The sequence below is a fragment of the Anopheles aquasalis genome, chromosome 2 (assembly GCF_943734665.1).
Source record: "Anopheles aquasalis chromosome 2, idAnoAquaMG_Q_19, whole genome shotgun sequence".
NCBI classification, from domain to species: domain Eukaryota; kingdom Metazoa; phylum Arthropoda; class Insecta; order Diptera; family Culicidae; genus Anopheles; species Anopheles aquasalis.
Window position 1 is genome coordinate 55,085,647 of NC_064877.1, and position 21,441 is coordinate 55,107,087.

General features: G+C 49.9%; 1 protein-coding gene across 1 annotated transcript in view; it reads right to left on the reverse strand.

Moving 5' to 3' along the window:
* LOC126570798 (protein limb expression 1 homolog) overlaps positions 1-18,275 on the reverse strand; it is a 53,692-nt gene extending 35,417 nt beyond the window's left edge. The window contains exon 1 of the mRNA XM_050228794.1: positions 17,886-18,275. The gene's annotated coding sequence lies outside the window, so the exon portion shown is untranslated. The remainder of the gene's footprint in view (positions 1-17,885) is intronic.
* Positions 18,276-21,441: the final 3,166 nt, after the last annotated feature.

The following is a 21,441-nucleotide window of genomic DNA, read 5'->3' on the forward strand; positions in this document are numbered from 1 at the left end:
AAGAGCTACTGGGCTGGCTTGGTCAGATTGCCAAGGAGGGGCAAGGTTCTGGTTCTAGTACCCCACTCTGCGCGCCGTGCAACCGCCATTTTTTTGCTCATTAAAAATATGATCAGGATCGTCTCATTAAGACTTCATTAGATCCGATGATGGTCGCTCGGACCCAGACCGCGTAGCGACCGACATACCGTCGACGGACGGCTCGGGTTTCTAACGGACTCGCGGGGAATGGCGAAAGCCTAGACGGGCGCGCGCGCGCGAGGGACTTGCGTGTGAAAAAGAATTTGCGAGTAATCAGTAGGCTGCGAGCAGCAGCAGCAGCAGCAGCACTAGCGGCCATATCATCGGCCCGTAACTTGCCTACCAGCCTGCTACGATCAGGTACGGCTGACGAGGGCCCATCAGCCGCCAGCCAGGCTTGAGGCTTGACGCCGCCTCGAGTCAAACCGCACCAGACAGAGTCTCACGTCAAAGAGGCCACTGGCAACACACATACCTCTCTCTCTCTCTGTCTGTCTCTCTCTTTCTCTTTGTCGCTGGTTCCGGTTTTTTTGCGCCACCCCGGCATAGGGGTAGGCTGTGCATCCATTCTGTGGACACACGATCCAGCAGCAGCAGCAGTAGTAGGCTGGCGACATTCCTTGCACTCCCGTTGTGTGTGCGTGGAGTTGGGTATTAAAACGAAATCAATCTCATAGCGAGGTAGAAGAAGGAGAGTAGAGAAGCGGAAAGGCAGGGGGGGGACTTTGCCATTCTTGGGTCTTCTCTCACACTTCATCAATTAACCAAGGCACGATGCGTCGTCGTCGTTGTCGTTGTCGTCTAGTTGCCGTTGACATCGTCGTCGACTAGCTGTCAGTGGACTCACCGAGCGCTGTCAGTCGGAAGCGCGTACTGTTGTCGTCGTCGTCGTCGGAGTGCCTGCTGCGACCGGGACCGTGTCATGTTTGTGCCATATTCGATTCATATGGCACTGTGACGAATGGTTGCCACGGATTCCACCGCACTCCCTTCGGTCCCAAGAGTAGACCGGACCCACGGCACGTACCAGCTAGTCTCCTCTCTTATTCTCTCTCTCGCGCTGGACTCTGCTCCGGTCCCCCACCGCTGATAAATATGATTTTAAATGGAAAATTATAGCACCCCCCCTGCTACCGCTACTCCTCTCCCTCCTCCGATCTCAACTTCAAGACACTTCGGTCTAGGCGCGAGACCTAGGATTACGGAGGATCGCTTGCCATTAGCTACGGCGGCTTCGAGCGAAGCGAACGAAGAAGTAACCGCACACACGCATACACACGCGACACTAGACGGAACGAACAAATTACCTTCCCCACGGGACTGGACACCGGACACCGAGTACGAGTGGCAGTCCTCGGAAATCAAGTCCGCGCGACGGAATTTGCGGGAGGAATTGGCGAGACCGGGCCGGGCCGGCACTGGCACTGGCACTGGCACTGACACTACAGAATGGAATGTAGAGTGTGTCTCCCTGCCTCCCTGTGTGTATCTGTGTGTCATTGTTAAGATTATCTGTTTAAAGGAGATCCCGTGGTCGGTCGGTGCAGTCGGTCGGCATATATCCGCAGCATGGTCAAGTCGCCTCCGACAAAACGGCGATCGAAGTCCAATCAGGTCGATCGGAGCGCACCAGCTAGCCCCCCCTCGAAGACAAGGTGTTGATAAGCACCCTTCTAGTCTCGCCCTGTGGCCACCGAAGACGCCGTATCGGGTTTCTTGAGCTGCGCGTCGGCGACTTGCTATGGCTTCGGAATGTGCTCCCGTGTCCGTGAAGAGAGAGCGAGAGAGAGGATGGTTTATGGTTTCGCCGTGCCGAGCAAATCCTGGTCCTGACCTGGCCATGCTGCTTTTAAGGACATGAGGATGGTCAAGCTCGCGCTCGAAGGCGCAGGCGTTAGAAAGTTGCCCCCGAGGCGGATCTCGTTGGCGTCGTCGGCGTCGTTTTCGTCGTCGATGATGATGATGACACAAAAGTGTGAAGTGGACCCGGTGGAGCCTGTTCCGTTGCAGCGAGAAAGAGACACGATGAGGATAATGATGCATCCGGATGCTGAACCCGATCCGGTGCTCGCAATACCATTGGGAAAGCCAACATTACCATATTAAAGAGGTATTAGTAGAATGGCGAATGGTGGCCAGGCAAGTTTGAGATGCAGCCCGGTGCGCCACTCTACATACATCAATCTATGCCATCGCGAGTGCTCACGAGTCCCTCGTGAGCCGCCTCATCAACGGATCTGGGGTCTCCGGTCGTCCCCAGGGGCCCAGGGATAGGAAATTATCAAATTCACTTCCTCCTGCTCCACCTCCAGCGGAATGGAAAACACATTAATGTAATGTGTTTATAATTGAAAAGCAGATTAATGGCGAGTAATTTCACATCGTTTGAACAATCCAGCGCCATCCGGTGGCCAGCTGGGGCCGCGCAATGCTCGCTACAAATAGATCGCTGATCGGCAGCGCCCGTGCTGCGATGTTGCGTTATCTGCGATAGAGAGGTGCTCGCCTCGGTACCGCGGCTCAACTGGCCGTTTGTTTCAGTTGGCGAAGAATTTGGAGAGCATCAGCATCACCATCAGCGGGCTGGACAGCGGGACAGGGGCACGGGGTAATGTAATTGCTCGCCATAGCCATCCACATCGTGGTCGTTTCTGCAGAGCACGCTGTTGTGCGCGAGCGGAAGCTCGTGATTATTGCTCGGCATCTTTGCACAAATGGACCGGACCGAGAAGGGAGGGCACCCCCTGACGGATAGATAGAAAACAGATTTCCGGATCAATAGCCAAATTACTTCCTTACGCACGCACATGTCCGCAGCTGACGCATAGAGGCACTGGGTAAGTGCTGAATTGAGTGATACATCTTGCCGTCTGAGGAGCGAAAGTGGCCCCTCCCTGCCTCTGCAGAGGCATTGCGGGGTCGAAATTGGGCTTTCAGTTGGTGTCTGTATTTGGAACATAAACCCCCCCCCCTCTGTTGGAACGTTGAAAACGATTTTTGGAACCCGGATTTGAATATCCTATCGCCGTTCACCGAGCACCCATTGATCTTGATCATATTCTCCGGCGATTGGATCGTCGTCCAAGAAAGGTGCATAAAAGTAGATGCTTGACGTCACTTTGTAACTTGGTAGTACATTCAAAGTAAGTAAATAACAAAGTCTATATTCAAAGGAGTACTACAGTTAGGCATTGAAAATTTGGTGCACCTAAGCTTACGACATTTGAGCCAAACCAGTCGACTTTACAATTAGTAATTCAATTGTGGATGGCTATTAATGAATAGCTGAGAAAATTGATCACATTAACTGAATGTTTATCAATTCTATAGTTTCAAACAGTTACTTTCTAACCATCCTAATGGTCTAACTGCTTCCATTAAGCTAATCTTTAGGTATGTCCAGGATACGATCAAGTATTTTTGAATAAATCTGTATTGTTATTCTGAAGTTGTAGCATTTTTGTTGTATAGTTATAGCCAGGGCCGTCTATAGCCTCTTGGGGGCCCTGGGCACACTATTATAACGGGGTCCCTTTTTTAATGCCTCCTAGATTTAAGTTGCTGAAATTTATTTACAGGGTGGTAACGGCGAAGTGATACACTTACTCTAGTGCACCCTGTAGTAACTATGCCAGCTATTGATCAGATCTGTGTTTTCTATTTGAAAGAGTGTTCTGCTTACTGCTGAATTTGAGTGTTGTTTTCTACAAAATTGAAATGAATTCGTGTAGAAAACCAATTATGATGTTGCAGTTTCAGAACCTAATCAAACATAAGATAAGAATCAAGCTATCGCGTCTAAATTTGTCCAGAATATTAGTGCACAGGACCATCAAACGATTCAAAGATGAAGGCAACTTTGAATAAGAAAAATGATCGTGTCTATGGCATGAGTCTTTGTGATAAGCCAATAAAAAAGCGTACACACGCAACACCTGTAACGGTCTGGCGAGCAATATCATCAAAAAGGGAAACTACCCCTGTTATTCGTCGGTAACGGCGTAAAAATTAACAAAAAAATATTTGGAAATCGTTTTCAATTATAATTTGATTCCTTGTGCGAAGACACTATACGGAGAAAATAATTTTTGTTTCCAATAGAGTTTAGCACCAGCACATAAGGAATTGATTGTGCAGACACGCTATGCGCAAAATTTGCCATGCTTGCTCAAACTTGCTAAGCAGCTCCATACAATCTAAATAATTATCATTGTTTGGAGAACCTAGGATTTCACAATCACTTCGAAACGCAAGCCGTTGTGAAGCCAAAAATTTTACAACATCTACTATATTCTTTCAAGAACACTTCTCCAATAGTGTACTTTCAATCTTGGGGGCCCCAACCAGCGTGAGGAAAATATATGTTTTTTTAAATATGTTTAATTTTCAAACAAAATATCAAACTCGGAGGGATTTGGGGGCACCAACCAGCGCGGGGTCCTGGGCATGTGCCCATTGTGCCCAAGGGGAAAGATGGCGCTGGTTATAGTTATAACCATTAGTCGATTCCACTAAGATGTTTTAAGTGATCCTCCGGTTGATAAGATTTTGATGGGATATTACTCCATTGCTATATCGTTTTGAATTGAAACAAGTCAACAAAATCCAACAAAGAAATAACGACAAGCTCGGCTAGAAATTCTTGTAGAAGTCGTCGAGATCTTCTCCTGCTTTAGAGTACTAACTGAGGCAACTAGTCCAGTCGAGATATCTGTCAATACGTACTCTAGCTAGTACTCGTCCTATATATGGAATGGATATGGAAGGATATATGGTCCTGTATTGGTCCTCTCATACAGGACCATATATCCTTCTCAAACGCGTATAAGAGGTCTTTGTATCGGAGAACCCGATACAAAGCGGAGCTATGCACGTTCTATGACGATCTCACTACCACGTTGTCACGAGAATAAGTGAGCATTCCTTTCAGGCAATCCCAACAAAGATGCTTATCAACTGCTTACATTATGTTATTTATGACAAGATAAGGTCTGTGATAACATTACAACAACGTGAAACGAAATGGATCAACTTTCATAAGCTATTAATGACAGGAAAACCATAATTTTTTTATAACCAAAAACCAGAATGAGGCAAAAACATTCACATAATTGAAAATCAGGTTCAAAAGGTGGCCACTACAGATACAATAAACTGAAATGCTGACCATTAACCTATTACTTTTCCTAATGGTATTAATATATTTCAAGCAATGCTGCAGAATGCATCAATGGCAGAGTAAAACATTAACTCGTCTGATTTATAAACTGCATCCTTTAAACATCCTTCCGGACCGAGAGACCGCAGGGTTTGGCGCAAACGATGGCAAAAAAGGCAAACGTAGAAAAAGCTCCAGAAGCCGCGATGCCGACCGGTCAGCCGTTCGCTGGTTTTTCGGGAGACAAACAGAGCACCATGAGTCAACGCACATGATGCGCACACCCAGCGTGGTCAGATTGGGAACGGGACCGAAAAGAAGGCGCATTTGGCATTTGCATACACCGCATTACCATCCGCATTGCATATGCAAGCAGATTATCAGAGCGTAATGTGATCCTCTGCTTCTGCTGCTGTTGCTGCTGCTGCTGCAAATCGGTGTTTTACATTGAATTCCAACCCAATTTACATTGTTTATAGCGCGAGGCAAGGCAAGTCCCCGGTGGCGGCGCTCCGTGGTCTCCCCCCAAAGGGGGCCTCTCGGGCTTTCGCCAAAAGTTTAAATCAATTTCCCGCCCCGACTTATGCTTAGCTTCGGTTGTTTATTATAATTGTTATTGTTACCGGGGTCCGGGGACCACATCGGCGGCCCGACTGCACCGCACTGTCCTGTCGTTCCTCCCTTTTTTGGGAGCAAAAGACGACGACCTGTGGCAGCCACGGATCGCGAGATTCCGTTTTCGGGGTTTTTTTTTGGCTTTGGCCACGAAGGGAAGCCAACGACCCTGTCCGTCGCATCGTTGACGGCGACACAAAACGTCAAGCCGAGAGTGCGTCCATCATCATCATCATCAACAGCAGCAGCAGCAGCAGCAGCAGCAGCATGGAAGGGATGATGGAAGGAGTAGCGCAAGGAGCGGAGTGCAAAAACGATGTCCCCTTGTTTTGGTGATCATGCTCGGGAGATCGATCAGTGGACGATCGATGATACCGCCTACCTCTCCTTTCTGCGACCCCAAAAACTCGATGCTCATCACCATCGTCGTCGTCGTCGTCGTCATCGTTGACAGTAGCGGAGCACTTATTTGGCTCTTGGCACGGGAAAGGTTCGCAGCATAAAACAACAACAAAAAGAAAAGACACATCCTACACATACGCACGCACATTGCAATGATGTCGCGCGTTGCATCTTGCGTCCTTCCTCGCCCCTTTCCCGCCCTCCGCTGCCAAAAAACACCGTTTCCCGAAAACATGACGCGACAACGTGTCGCGAGAGCCTTTGCTGGTTCATTCCCAGTGGCCGCACAGTCCGAAGGGTATAAGGGGGGGTGGTACGGCGGTTCCGGCGGAGAAGGTTAGAGAGCGGGGATAGAAGAGGAAGAAGCTGTTATGTAGAGGCGGCGGTACGCGTGCTTCTGGTGAGGACGCATCCGCATCGGAGTGTATAGTGCTGCTCCTGCTCCCTGCTCCTGTCTTGCTCGCTCGCTCGCTCATCATGATCATCTCCATCATCACCATCATCATCATCATCATGCAAGGGATTTTTTCTTCTTCTTCTTTTTCATGCCGGTTTTTGACAGTTTGGTCGTTGGCGGCCACTGCCGTCGCCTGCTATGCCTTGCTGCTCCTGGGGTTTGGGCAACATATTGGGGCCAGGCGACGCACGATGCGATAACAATAATTTATATAGAGTAGAGTAGAGTAGAGTAGCGAGAGAGAGAGAGAGAGAGAGAGAGAGAGAAAAGGAGCGAGATCGTGGCCAGGGTTTTTAATAATATATAAAAATATGTATGATACGCGCGCGCCTGGACCATCGTCCTTTTTTCCGTTGCCGGTCCGCCTGGAGTCGCCTGCAGATTGGCCTTTTGTCCATCCACCATCCAGCGGCTCCTCTCTCTCTCTCTCTCTCCACGTGACCAGAGGGTCAACTTTAGACGTTGTGGCCATATTGTGTGTACGTTCGCGGTGGCCAATAGAAGCCGAACCGGCCAAAGATAAAGGCCAGTTGCGCCGGCAAGGATGCGCGTGTAGTGAGGGGCAGGAATGTGAAAGGAAGCGACAACCAAGACGACGACCAAGACGACGACGACGACGACGATGGCCAAAGACGGCGCGTCGGGGGATGACACGTTTCGTGAGGCGCGCGTGGTCCGCCGGGGCAGATCGGGGTCGAAATCTGGCACCAAACACATGCGAGAGGGAGGACGGGGGGCAGATGGTGAGGAGGTCAAGCAACCCGCAAACCGCTCCACCGCTGATAAACGTTCGTTTTTGATTTGCGACAAAGTATGCCTGCCGCCACTGCGATCGCGCATATTTTTCATCATTCGTCCCTCCACTCGCGACAGAGGACACCCTCCCCCCCACCGCCCCCGCTCCCTGCGGCACCCCGTCGCTTCTGTTACCCCTCTGTTTGGTGAGATTGTTTATATTCTTATTCTACGCGGTACCACTTTTTTTTGTTGTTTTCTCCGCTGCAGATTTTCTCTCAAGTCCCTTCCCGTGGCATCTCCGTGGCGACGGTAGCCATGGCGACATGCGTGTGACATTCTTGGCTTGGTCTTGGCTGGTCGCAGCGGCCTGCTGTATGTGTTCCGCACGGTGGCAATCACCGCGCCATGAACCATCATCCCGGCGACGGCGGCGGCCGCAGCGGCGACGAAGAGACCGAGAACATCAACCCGGGCCAGGAGTGAGCGATTTTCGGATGACCATTTATTTTCGACTTTTCACCACCACCATGCCCATGCCCTGTGTGACCGTTCGTCAGGTTGGTTGGTCCACACAACCAGTCCGGCGATCTGGTCCCGGGGGGTTGATGTTGATGTGATGTGCGCACCACCAGCAGTGTGTGCGTGCGTGGCTATGTCTTGACCGGAGGCGGAGGTGGTCGCGATCCTCGCGGTCACCATCTAGCCTCGGTCGTCCTCTCGCTCTCTCTCTCTCTCTCTCTGTCTTTCTCTCTTAGTGTTGCTCTCTATTTCTGGAGAGAAGTGCTCCCCCAAAACTCCCCCCCTTCATCGGTTGGATTCTTATGTCTCTGCCACTTTTTTTTTTTCTTCCAGATCCCCTCCCCAGCCCACCTCACGCGGCCCACCCTCCCACCCAACTTTTGCTGTTTTGCGATTACGTTTTTGGTCAATTTCGTCATTTTTCCACCGAACATTCTCCAGCGCCACGCCGGATCGTCACCGAGCGAAACACAGGCGGCGGCGGCGGCGGCGGCGGCGGCGGCGGCGTTTGCTTCCCAAAAAATCTGTCCCCACATTTGTGCCGACCAGTGTGGGTATGTGTGCGTGTTTGTTGGGGATTTTGTTTTGTTTTAATTTCTCATCTCAACCCCCTCTCGCGGGGTTTTGGGGTGTGATTATGGTCGACCGGCTCCACCGCCTGCGGTATGCAACCCGGGGGCAACGGAAGCAGCGAGGACGAGGACGAGGCGATGGTTGCTGGCTTATTTTATTGTGTGCCGTTGATGTTAAATCAAACATTTGGCGACACTCTAATCGTTGTATGAATAATGGTGACAACGGGTAACAGAAAGGCAATCAAATAAATTCTCCGATCTCACGGCCAGCCGGCTGCCTCATCGCCATCCAGTGCCAGTGGCAGCGGCATCGATGGTGCGCTTATGTTGCCTTCTGCTGCAATCCCTCCTTTGGTCTCTCTCTCTTTCTCTCCCTCTCTCTCGGTCGCGTTCTTGTCGGTCTTTTATTGGTTTTATATTGGCGTCCGGTGCTTCTCGATAGTTCGGACCGAGGGCCGAGGACGGCCAAAGAGATCCTTCGTCTTCGTCTTCTGGTTTAGCTTCCGCTTCTGTTCCGTTTGGTGCCACTGCATTGAGATTCCCTTTTCGGTGGATTTTATGTTTGTTTTTTGGTTTGAGTCGCCCGGGACAATGCTTGTTGGTGGAGTAGTTTTGGGTTGTTAACACTTGGACGGACACAAAACGGGAATCAATCATCAACTGCGCACCTCTTGTGTATGTAAGTATTCATTTAAATTGGCCGCGAATATTGCAACCAGCTGGTTCTATACCCTCGGTAGTACATAAATCAATCCCTTGCACTAATCATAAGCATCTCCTGTCGTGGTTATGCAACGTGTTTGAAGCATCAATCCACAATCCAGAGCGTAGAGCACAGAGCCTAGCAATTATTACGCAATGTCACGGCAATATGGCGGCGGTTACGATCGTTGCAACAATAATAATAATCCATTTCTGCAACAACAAAAAACATCACGACGATCACCGAGAGACGAGCACACATAAATCAATCCAGCTTGGGAGCATTGGTCTGGTTTAGATGGTCTCTCTTCCTCAGAGTAGCAGCAGGTTGCGTGCAACATCAACATCCTAGCACCGGCAGCAGCCCTTTCCAGCCGCAGCGCAGAATGTGGCCCTGCAGATAGGAATCGGACAAAAATCCGCACAAAACTCTCATCGTCGGTGGTGCCGTAGACCGTGGCTTGTGGTAATGTGAGAAGGAAGAAGGAACGAACGGAACGGAGCGAAGTAAAACATGCGGCGCACAAGGTATGACGATCGCGAGCCTCACAAGACGACCTGATCGCTAGCAAATAGCACCAGGAGGAGGAGGATGAGGAGGATGAGGTAGACTCGGGGTGGGGTTGTCTCAAGTACTTGTCGTCTGCGTACCCGGGACTCGTCAACCCCGCACGGTCTTGGCCGTGTGTTGTGCAACATTGTATTGCAACAGCCGGATCGGAAGTCCAATCGAGCTGGCTGGCTGACCGATCGATGGAGAGCACCATTAAAGAGGGTAAAGACCACTTGACACTTGGCCCTGGCACTTTGCTTTTCCGTTTTCCTTCCCTCGCCACCTCCCTGGTGCTCTATAAATAAGTCAAGGGAACGGAATTTAAATATATTAAAAACGGTTTGCCAGTACCCTTTCGTAGCAACCGGTGGAGAAGGACGGAAAGAGGGATCTGGTAAAGGAAAATAAAAAAAAAAAAAGATCGTTAATACCCCTGGCCACCAGTCGCGATGACCACGCCATGGCCACAATTTACGGCAATATGATCACACATATGTGCTATGCGCTTGGCGTTGATGCTGTCGATGCGGCGCTTGGTGGTGCTTGGTTCGGTTCCCGGTTATTCGCGCGACTCGTCTCGATCCCACTGACAGTGATGTGCTCCCGATCGATCGGTCGACCGATCGACCGATCAAGTGCACCGCACGCAGCGACTCATCGATCGATGAGCGCAGCGCAGAAACAAAGAACCACAATTTATTAGTAATTATAGTCCTTGCTGCTGCTGTAGCCGGTGCTGCGGAGCAGCGTTCGTGAGTCTTGGCCGTATGTCTTAGGTTGGCGATGGACTTCACAAACACCGCGACCACGATAGCGTGACAGCGATGGTGAGGTGAGGAGAGCAGGTGAATTTGGGGGGAAGATGGGACTATGTAGCAGGTGGTCCCGGTGCCCCCCTGTGTAAAACAGCTGATGGAAGATTGCGTAAACGAGCGACCGACAATGGGGATGGCAAAAATGTAAAAAAATGACAATTTTTTTTAAGGATACGACAACGGATGAGATAAGGGAGTAGACGGTAGAGCGAGAGGTAGCGAGGTATAAATATCCGCGTTAATTTGTAGAGTAAAACTTTCGTCAAATGAAATTTTAATCGAAAATCCACTTGTTGAATATAAGTAAGTTCTCAACTTGCAATTGCGATCAAAAAAAGGGTAAAATTTACTCATCAATATCGGGAACATGAATCAAATTCAAATAGGAATAAAAAGACATTCATAGCTTTTTATATGAAACTATTCTGTACAATCTGATATCTTGAGTTCCAATAGTGTGATAATTTTATTTACAAAAGCCCGAGTAGTGAAAAAGAGATATTAAACGTTGGTAGCAATTAGCAAAGCAGAGCATCCAGAGCAGTAAGTCGAAACGCAGTGTTTGTTTTCACTAAAATTTTAAATCAAATTGTATAAATTGGACAAAAAAAACGGCGCCATGTCAGCCCAAATAGTACGTTCAGATGCAATAAGGCATAAACGTGAAATAGACACTGGGTCATTTACGATATTCAGAAAACATTCAACTCGCCCAAACACACGTTCGACACGTTCGACGCCCAAACAGTCCATAATCCAACAAAGCAGAGTTCGCATTGTGCCATAAATTACTACAGAAAGAATGGTTTATGTTCACTGTTGTCTGACTCATCTACCACAGCTTTGAAGATCTTAACCACTTGTAGGAGGCAACACCAAGTCTTCAGCTCGAGAAATATTTAATATGGTGATCTATATGCAATGATTACTTCAGAGTCTTGAGATCAATAAACCGAAATAGGATATTCAGAATACTCCAATTCCTCCTAGAAGACAAAGTTTGACCTATTGCTTGAAGGGAGTTGAAGAAGGAAACTCAATGTCGCCCTTTATACCTCATCGTTGTTCCCATTGGCGATGAAGTTTAAATGAGATTTTAGCCAGTCTTACGAAAAAACAAGCCCGTTGCTTTTATAACTTTCACTTTGAAAGAATAAATCGAACAACAGATACAGGAATGTAAATGTCAAAAGGTAAAAATGAGTGGAAAAATTATAATTCTAATATGGCTACATAAATTGATTATAGGTTAAAAAGAGTTTAATTGAAACATAGGATTTATCATATTTGGTGTTACACAAACTCGGGTTGCGGGTCCCGCCGCGACGGATCTCGGGGCGCGGGGCCTAGGTGAGCGTCGAGTGCCTGGCGTGGGTGGCTCGGCGCTCACCTACGAGAGAACAGGACGAAGGAAGCGGCCGATAAACACGTATCGGCACGCAAGCTGAGGAGTGAGTCTTGAATCCTCGTTCGGGACGAACCAAGCGGCCGGTGAAACGTATCGGTGCGCGACGAGACGACTAGTTTTACGTGACGAATAAAATACGGACGATTTGACGACTTCGTGCATATCCATTGGCAGCTGCACGCAGGCAGCGAAGTCGTAGCGATCTCGATAGCCCGCTGGCAACGAGTCGCAGCTACCCGTCGGTAGCGAAGAAGTAAGGAGCTCAACTGCCCGTTAGCAGTGAGCTTTGGCTGCCCGTTGGCAGCGACGTCATAGCGATCTCGATAGCCCGTTGGCAACGAGTCGCAGCTACCCGTTGGTAGCGAAGAAGTAAGTAGCTCAACTGCCCGTTAGCAGTTAGCTTTGGCTGCCCGTTGGCAGCGAAGTCATAGCGATCTCGATAGCCCGTTGGCAACGAGTCGCAGCTACCCGTTGGTAGCGATAAAGTAAGTAGCTCAACTGCCCGTTAGCAGTTAGCTTTGGCTGCCCGTTGGCAGCGACGTCATAGCGATCTCGATAGCCCGTTGGCAACGAGTCGCAGCTACCCGTTGGTAGCGAAGAAGTAAGGAGCTCAACTGCCCGTTAGCAGTGAGCTTTGGCTGCCCGTTGGCAGCGACGTCATAGCGATCTCGATAGCCCGCTGGCAACGAGTCGCAGCTACCCGTTGGTAGCGAAGAAGTAAGGAGCTCAACTGCCCGTTAGCAGTGAGCTTTGGCTGCCCGTTGGCAGCGACGTCATAGCGATCTCGATAGCCCGCTGGCAACGAGTCGCAGCTACCCGTTGGTAGCGAAGAAGTAAGGAGCTCAACTGCCCGTTAGCAGTGAGCTTTGGCTGCCCGTTGGCAGCGACGTCATAGCGATCTCGATAGCCCGTTTTTTTTTTTTTTTTTTTTTTTTTTTTTTTCACTGCAGAACCTTCCTGAAAATGTATTCACCATTTGAGCCATTTTGATTGCAATTTGGCACAATCTTTTGCAACGATATGGTCGCATCCCTTCCTCATCATCAATGGATATGCACGAAGTCGTCAAATCGTCCGTATTTTATTCGTCACGTAAAACTAGTCGTCTCGTCGCGCACCGATACGTTTCACCGGCCGCTTGGTTCGTCCCGAACGAGGATTCAAGACTCACTCCTCAGCTTGCGTGCCGATACGTGTTTATCGGCCGCTTCCTTCGTCCTGTTCTCTCGTAGGTGAGCGCCGAGCCACCCACGCCAGGCACTCGACGCTCACCTAGGCCCCGCGCCCCGAGATCCGTCGCGGCGGGACCCGCAACCCGAGTTTGTGTAACACCAATATTTCTTGGTAGATAACCTTATTTTTAAGGAATTAAAATGGTTAGATTTAAAAAGGTTTAAGGATAAAATTTAGTTTCTTTTGGTAAACAAAACATTAATTTCATTATTGAAATACAGCTCAGATACAGCATTTCTCAATTCCTAAAGTATATCTATTAAATACAAAACAAGAAGATTTCATGTGTTTCCTCCTTAATTACAGTTCAAATGATCCTCCTTGATCAATGATTTAGAATTAGCAAAAAAAACAAATATTCTAAGAAGTTACGACCAACTCATAACTCAAATACACCACGATGAGAACATTTTAATGCTTTCAATATCGAACCAAACGCAGAACTCTTCTTTCTCACAGAACAGAAGGATTATACCGCCGGAAGAGCGGCATGTGGCATGTGTTCCCGGACAGGAAGCATCACAAAAAACAATCACCTTCGCCCCATTAGATATCTGGACCCCAAAAAGCCGCGGAATACCTCAACACCTCGTTACAACGTCGCATCCAACATCCCAGATCGGTGTCCAGCAGAAGTGAGTTAGCGGAACCGAAACCGCATGAGAAATCGAAAACTGTGCTACTTCTTCCAACAAAAGACCTTCCCGCTTCGAGCGTGGCGGTGTCGTAAAAAGCCATAATGAAGACTTCTGGCGCCCTCTTCCGGAAGCCTTACTCGCGACCTTACAACCCCCTCGCACCGAGGGGGGGGGGGGGAGGGAAGCGATGAGAACGGTTGCTGCAGCATCATCTAAAAAGGTATCAGCGACATCGCCTCGCACCATTCTCATCGTTCGACTTAGGCTCCAAGCCACCTCGCAGTTCCACCCGATTCCCGATCACTCAATTCCACGATCCGATCTCCGCGTCGAGTGGCGCACGCTCGCGACCTATCATTCATAAGCCGAGCTCTCGAGGGCCCGAGGCCACGGCTGCTGACCAGTTCTGCCGCTCCCTCAAGAACGGACGTGGAATCAGGTCGTCACCATCACCACCACCATGGCCACCACTGCTCTCCCCCGAGGTGTCTTAGGGAACTTAGGATGCTTATTATTTTATTTCGTTGTTTTTGTTTTCCTCGCTTCGACCACCGCTTCTTCGTCCGGCCAAAAGCTCTTCGCGTTCATTCACTTCGTTCTCTCTCTCTCTCTCTCTCTCTTTCTGTCGATCTCTCGGGTCCCTCGCGTCGCTGGGCTTCCGGCCATCACCCCTGGGCTCCTTCCGCGGGAGCCAGTCCGGAGACTTCTTTACCGTTTTAGATTTCGGCATTCTGGGTCTCAACCACCACCTTCTGTCGGTGTTGGGCGGAACGCGCTCTGTCTGAGTGCGAGACAGAGAGAGAGAGAGAGTTAGGGGAAGCTTTTGTCTTTCGTTGTGTTGCTCCCCCGGCACACCACCCCAAAGGAACGGGGGGGGGGGGGGGGGTTTGTTTGAGGATTTACGTTTTGATTCATCATTTCCCGTGCAAACCGTGCTGCCGTCGTCGCTACACGAACCGCCGGTGGCAGTGAGTCGTTCACCCTGGCAGCCTGGCACCCCTCCGTCATCCCCGGACACCGTTTCCTCTCCTCTGCTCCCAGAGGAAGACGCTGGATGACATTTAAATTATCCCACAGACCTTGGCGCTGTGAGGCGCTGCTGGACTTGGAGCTGGACCAGCAAATCATTCGCTTCGATGGTTGAATGGAGAGCCTAGGAACTCTAGGTCTGCAAGGTGGTATATGTGTCTGCTGTGCTGTTTTGTCCCCTTAGCCCTAGCCAGCGCCGGTTTGGTGTGGTCCTGGTGTCGGCATTATTCCCACAGTGCCCGATGAGGGCGCACGAACTATTCCAATACCGCGACTGACGTAACTGACGCGTGACTATCACCACGGTGAATTTGAAAGATTAAATTTTGGTGATAACTGAGTCGGGCCGCTTCGAAAAAGGTGCGCCTCACAGATGCGGAGCATCGCGCTTGCCATTTGGCCTTTTGTGGCGGCATTCGTTTCGCTTCGCATCGTGTGGTTGTGCATTAGAACAGCAAAAGAAACGGGTGAAGAAGGAGGTACGGTTGGGAGGGAGGACACACAGCTGCGCCATACACAAAAGGGAGAGAAGTGGCGGCGCTCTAATCTTGTTGTTCCTGTTTGATCGTCTTACGGCGCACCGACCTGGCGAGGGATTCATTAGCGTGGCACCGGTGCTGACGTGCATAGAACAAAGCCGAAGGAAGGAAGCAGAGCTTAGAACACGCACACCCATACCCACAGCTGGTCGGTGTGTGGTGGGAAAATGTGCTGTGAAATAATTTATTGATCGATCACTACCGGGAGACCGGGAGGAGCAAGCATAAGGCAACGATGATGATGATCTCCTTCCATCACCCAGGAAAGGGGAGGGATTTCGATAATTTACACGCGGTGGTGCTGGTGGTGGTGGTGTGGTTCCTGCTGATTTCGAATGGTGCTGCCGATTGGAACACCATTTGAATATGGCCGGCCAATGGCTCTCCGTACCATCTGTCTGCGCATCTGCGCACCGATCCGCCGATCTGATGCGAATGGGGCGGCAGGTGAGGCCAAAGGCGCAGCGAGCGGTATTGTTGAGGATATGAGCAATTTAGGGCACAGTCAGGCCAGAGCCCCCCTACTGCCAACAAACCATACGGAGCCGATTGTTGGTGCGACGATGACGACGAGTGGCGTGTGTCGGAACTGTCCAGCCGGCCGAGAAACCATCAATAACCCTATAGTTGGCCATACCGCTAGAGCGGCTGGATGGAAGGTTTTGCAAAAAAAAAAATTGGTTCCAATCCATCCGGAGGAACCGAGGCGAATCTGTGCACAACGAAGGAGAGAGAGAGAGAGAGAGTGAAAGAGGAAGCAATCCACAGGAAGCCAGCGCCTCATCGAGAGATCGAGAAGAGGAGATTACACCGTGGCCACGATCGACCACGACGACAACGAAGACGCTAGAGATCAGTTCGCATCCCATCGGTTGTCCACCGCGAGATGACTTCAGCTATTCAGCGCACAGCACACGTTACATCTGTCACTGATTGAGGAGTTTGCATCGCAACTGATACCACACCACACAGCCACACTCGTCAACAACCGACCGGGGATCAGCGAGATCCGCCATCAAGCGATAGAGCCCAACAAGACGCAGCGCTTGGCGACTCGGCGGCCTATGATGCACCTCAAGGACATTGATGGAGTGTCCAGTGCCGCCGGCCACTCGGCCACCCTGCTGCTGCTGGTGCTGCTGCTGCTCATTGTGATCGATTGTGCGAACTGCGTACACCAGCACCAGTCAGTGATGGACTGATTTATGATTTTGCTCCTTTTTTTTTCATGTCTTATGATAAACGAGCGAACGGCGGAGAAGAAGTCAATCAACCGGAACCGCGGATCGCGTGTCAACGGGGAGAAGATTGGTTGACGATTGATTTCTGCTCGCCTTCCCCTCCCCCCTCGGTTGTACCAATTGCACGCGGATGACATCTGTCCATCCGATCGTCCAATTTGCGTTAGACAACTGTATCCCCCCACTGGGCGATTTATATGCTTGATCTGTTTTGTTCAATCTGTGCCAGCCAATTTGTGCGGTTGCTCGTTCGCTTGTGTGACCATTTGAAATCGGTCCAGCGCACTATAAAGCCGGCACCGTTAATCGAACGAAGGGTGCCGTAAAGCAGTGAACCACGGCTGCCGCCGCGGTTCCACTAATCAACCAGCCCGAATCGCAGCTCCGGCACGCAGTTTAACGATGCAATGTGGGCTCGACGATGGTCACACAAAAAAAAAAAACCGGTGGAACAAACGTTTCGATATTGTGCTCCCGAAAATACAATTCAAAACACATGACACAAGGATTGGAGTGTAGATTGTCCCAAAATGGGGTTTAAATTTCCTCCGCGAGCTTAAGGAGGTTCGTCCCTTGATCGGTCACTTGCTCGCAGAGTCACTGTCACTAGGCGGAGAGGATTGTTTATACTGTTGGCTGTGCTGTGCGTTCCATTCACCAGCGATCTTCAGGACCGTGATGATCAGGAAAAGTGCAGTCTGTGCCATAACGCGGCAGTGTTTTGTATCCCTCAGTTCTCACAGCCCTAACATAGTCCCAAAGCCAGCGCATGTAAAGCGTACAACGAACGATCGAACGGAGGCTTCACGAACGATTGCCAAATAAATAGTTAATTAAGCAGAGGAAGAGCTAGCTCGATGAAGCGGTCTCAACACTTGCGTCGTCACAGCGCAAGGTGCTCGCTCCGGTGATCACCGGTGAGGATCGGAGTGGATCGATCGACCACCTGAAACCGCCTCACCTGGAGACCGCTGCATAAAGGGAGCGCTGTACAGTGTGGCATAATAATTGGCAAACCATGTGTCTCCGTGAAATGTCACGAAGCGATCGCAAGGGGGCATGGAGATGACATGGAGTCGGTTACGGTTACGCAAAGTGTTGCATGGTGCACCATGGTGCTACTGCAGACGAGGCAAGACAACCCAACCAATTCCAATTAATTTTCGCCGGAAACCACAAACAAACACCCCCCCCCCCCCCCTTGGTCTTTGGTGTAAATCTCGGGGATTCTGCTTCACTTACTTGCATATTATAACATTGACTGCACGGCTGCTGGGAGATGCACATTCACACAAACACAACACGGCAACAGAGGCAGTGACACTGTGGCTGAAGATCGATTCGATCGGTTCCAAACACTCTGCAGACTGCAGCAAGATCCTCTATTCGAACGACCCTCTCTCTCTCTCACTCTCTCTATTTCTTAAACACTGTACACTTCTTCTGCTACTTGGCTGGGCCCTGGTCTGGCCACAATCACATGCCACCAAACAGACTTCTCCACCCTCTCTCCCTCTCTGGACACACTTACAAACACACTGCGGGGCTTTGCTGCACTTTGGCTCTTTGCACTCGGCCCACAAAAAAAAACAACACTTCACGCTGGATGGAGCACTAGATCAGGAAGCGGTTGCGGTTGCTATGGCGACGTCAGGATGCACTTGAGTGGAAGAGCGAAACTGGGGAGAGGTTTTGGGATTAGTAAAAAGGACTTCCGGCGTCCGGTGTTTATTCGCAGGCCAAATTAGCGTCCTAACTCACGCAAAACAAAGTGCCGAGCGGAAGGCAGTTTTGAGGGAATGAAAGCAATCGCGGACTCACCGCGGAGACCGAACCGACGAGTGAAGGCCAACGCAAATGTCCTCGGCAAGCAGCCACCGCTGCGCTGTTGCACTACTTGCAGTCGTCGTACAAAACTCGCTCACAACGTGTGCAAGAAGGTTGAGCGATGAAGGAGACGAAGGGTCCGGTAAAACAATACCCAAAACAGCGAAGGTCCTTCAACGCGCCCGTACACACGTGTAAAGCGCCAACAGAAACTCGCGCACACAGACACTGGCGACGGCCACACGGTCGGGAATGATGAAATTACATCCAGATCCCCAGCAAAACGGGGGGAAACGCCGGACGGCTGGAGAAGGAGCGTGCGTGGAGTTAACGGCGAGATCCGGGCATCACGCAAAACCGCGATAACGAGAGCGATGACGGGCGGCGGCGACGACAGCTCTGATGACAGGAATCCTGCGCCAAACCATCGCCACGGTGCGCAGCGATGATCGCGCTGATGACGAGCACCGAGAGTCGTAGCCCCTGGTCGTCGTCGTCGTCGTCGTCGTCGCTGGACACGCAAATTCCACGAACCTCCACGATGCACACAGAGACTTCGATGAAGACGAGTCCCCGAACGCGAACCCGGTGCCACAACCGGTGTGGTGCGGTGCGCAGACTGAGCGCGCAGTGAGCCTTCACTTCCACCAGGACCCCCCCTCCCGTGTGTTCTTCACCCTGTATGCACACACAGTACAGTGATCGAGACCCAGAGCAGCCAGAGCCAGGGCCAGAGAACTCGAGAATGCGACACCAATTGTGCTTGAGGCTCTGTGTGCGCGCGGGTTCGCGAGTCTGCTGCTGCTGATGTGACGACGTCGCGACGAGATCGCGAAATGTTTGCGAAACGGTGAGACCTCTGTGGACACTAGCACGACACTGACCAGATCAGGTACCTGGCACTGACAGCGAGAGACTCACGCGGCATCAATCCCCAAATCACAGAAAAAGCTCCTGATGCTGCTGCTGCTGGTGGGAAACAATTCGCAAGTTCTTCTGGGTGATCGGTACCGGCGTAAGTCTTCCCCGTTGTTACACCTTTCCCACAAGTCGGCACATACATGCACAAGCACACAGGCACACCTTCAAATCGTCACATACGGAACACTACACACATACGGATTCTGCGCGGTGTGTTCTTATTGTGTGTCCCGGGCACTATTGCGTAGAGGTTGCAACACGCGAAAGCGGCAACGGCGACGACGACGACGACGACGATGGATCTCTACTAGGGGTCCGAAAAAAACCAAACCAACCGATCCTCTGCAGCGGATCGCGCTCTCTCGCCGGAGTTGTTTGTTGTGCGAGAGCTCGCGGGCGAGTGAGAGAGCGAGAGCGGCCGGAATCCAAACAGATCTTTAACGAAAGGTGCGATCGTTGCCGCGGAGACGATCTTTAACGAACGAACGTTTAGCCGAGACACCGGCAAAGGGGAGAGGCTGCGATGCGGGCCAGCATCAGATCTTTAGCAGAGACACTCTTTGGGGATCCCGGATCGACCCTAATGACTGTCGATGATGTCCTAAATGAAATTGAATGATCTTTTAGACCAGGACATAGTACATGCGCTAAAGTGCGGATGATGCATCGTTGAATTCGTTTCTTATGTTTGTCCGCTCATAATGTTGATGAAATCATGTTCCAATTAAATGTGATAGATCTTTTCACGTCTTATGGTGGCATTGTATACAGCCAAAATGAACTATTTTTGTTCCTTTAGCATCTAGGGCACAGTTAGTAGGACAGGTCTACAAACATGTCAGTCAAATGCGCTGTTGTACTTGCAGACGTCGGATACAGATCGAATACAGATCGTCGGATACAGATCGTACTTGATTGCTATAGTTGATTGCACTACTTGCACCAAAAGTTCAGCATTGTACATCATAACCCTAATCTCAAGACCATTTCTCTATTAAAATAAATGCTATCATTCACTTCAAAGAAACTTCAAATAGCCTCTCAAATTTATTGCTAGAATGGTCTGCTTTCTGGGATGTCTACTGGTGAACCTAACAGCCATATATCGTGTAATTTCGATCATTGTGACTAACAATTCAACATTGGATAGGACAAACCCTCGTGCAGAGTATCGCGATAGAGGAAGAGTGGCTCTCCCTTTGGAGGGAGAAAGGGTCCTTTGGAATCTTTACCATATTTCTAGACCAATTGGAACATATTGAGACCATGGACCAATTTTCCTGCCGAAAGTAGTTATTTTGATAAAAAAAACCTTTCCCTGCGATCAATAAACCATTTACTGGCTTCCGGATGAACGAGTTCTACCAGATCTTTGATCATATTCTTAAAAGAAAACCTAATAAATTCTTCTCACAGACATTCGTTACAACGAGAACCATCGGCATATTAGAATGAAATACGCCGATCCTGTGTTCTGTCACCCTTTATAGCACGTTGCTATTGATGAAATATAATCGACAGACTTAACCTTATCCAATATATCTATTAAAGTATCCTGTTAAAATTCCTAGATAACACTAACGCTCTTATAATTGTGGGAAAATCTGTCGGTAAGTGACTATCACCATCCAGTTTTCGTTATTAGTTTCCTCTCACTCTCTCTCTCGTGAAGTGTAGCACTGTTCTTAAATGTCAGATAAAAACGACGATCCTAAAAGACAAGGCTCTACCATGAAAGATAATTCTTGATCGGGGACCTTCTTCGGAAAAAAAAATCATCCCACAAAGTCCCACAATCAAAGCGCTTCACGTGGCCGATGGACTAGAGCATCTCACTTCCCATACGTCCCGATGTGGAAATTCGGAACACAACGGTGAGAACCAAGGCAAATAGCAAAGCAGCAACAGCAACAGCAGCAGCACCATGGAATGGCCCCGCAAAAGCATCAACATAAAACGAATCGACTGCTAACATGCCTCGTCTTCTATTTTTTCCATTTTTGCTGTTTTGTTTATGTGCACGGACGTGACGTACGCATCTGCTGATGAT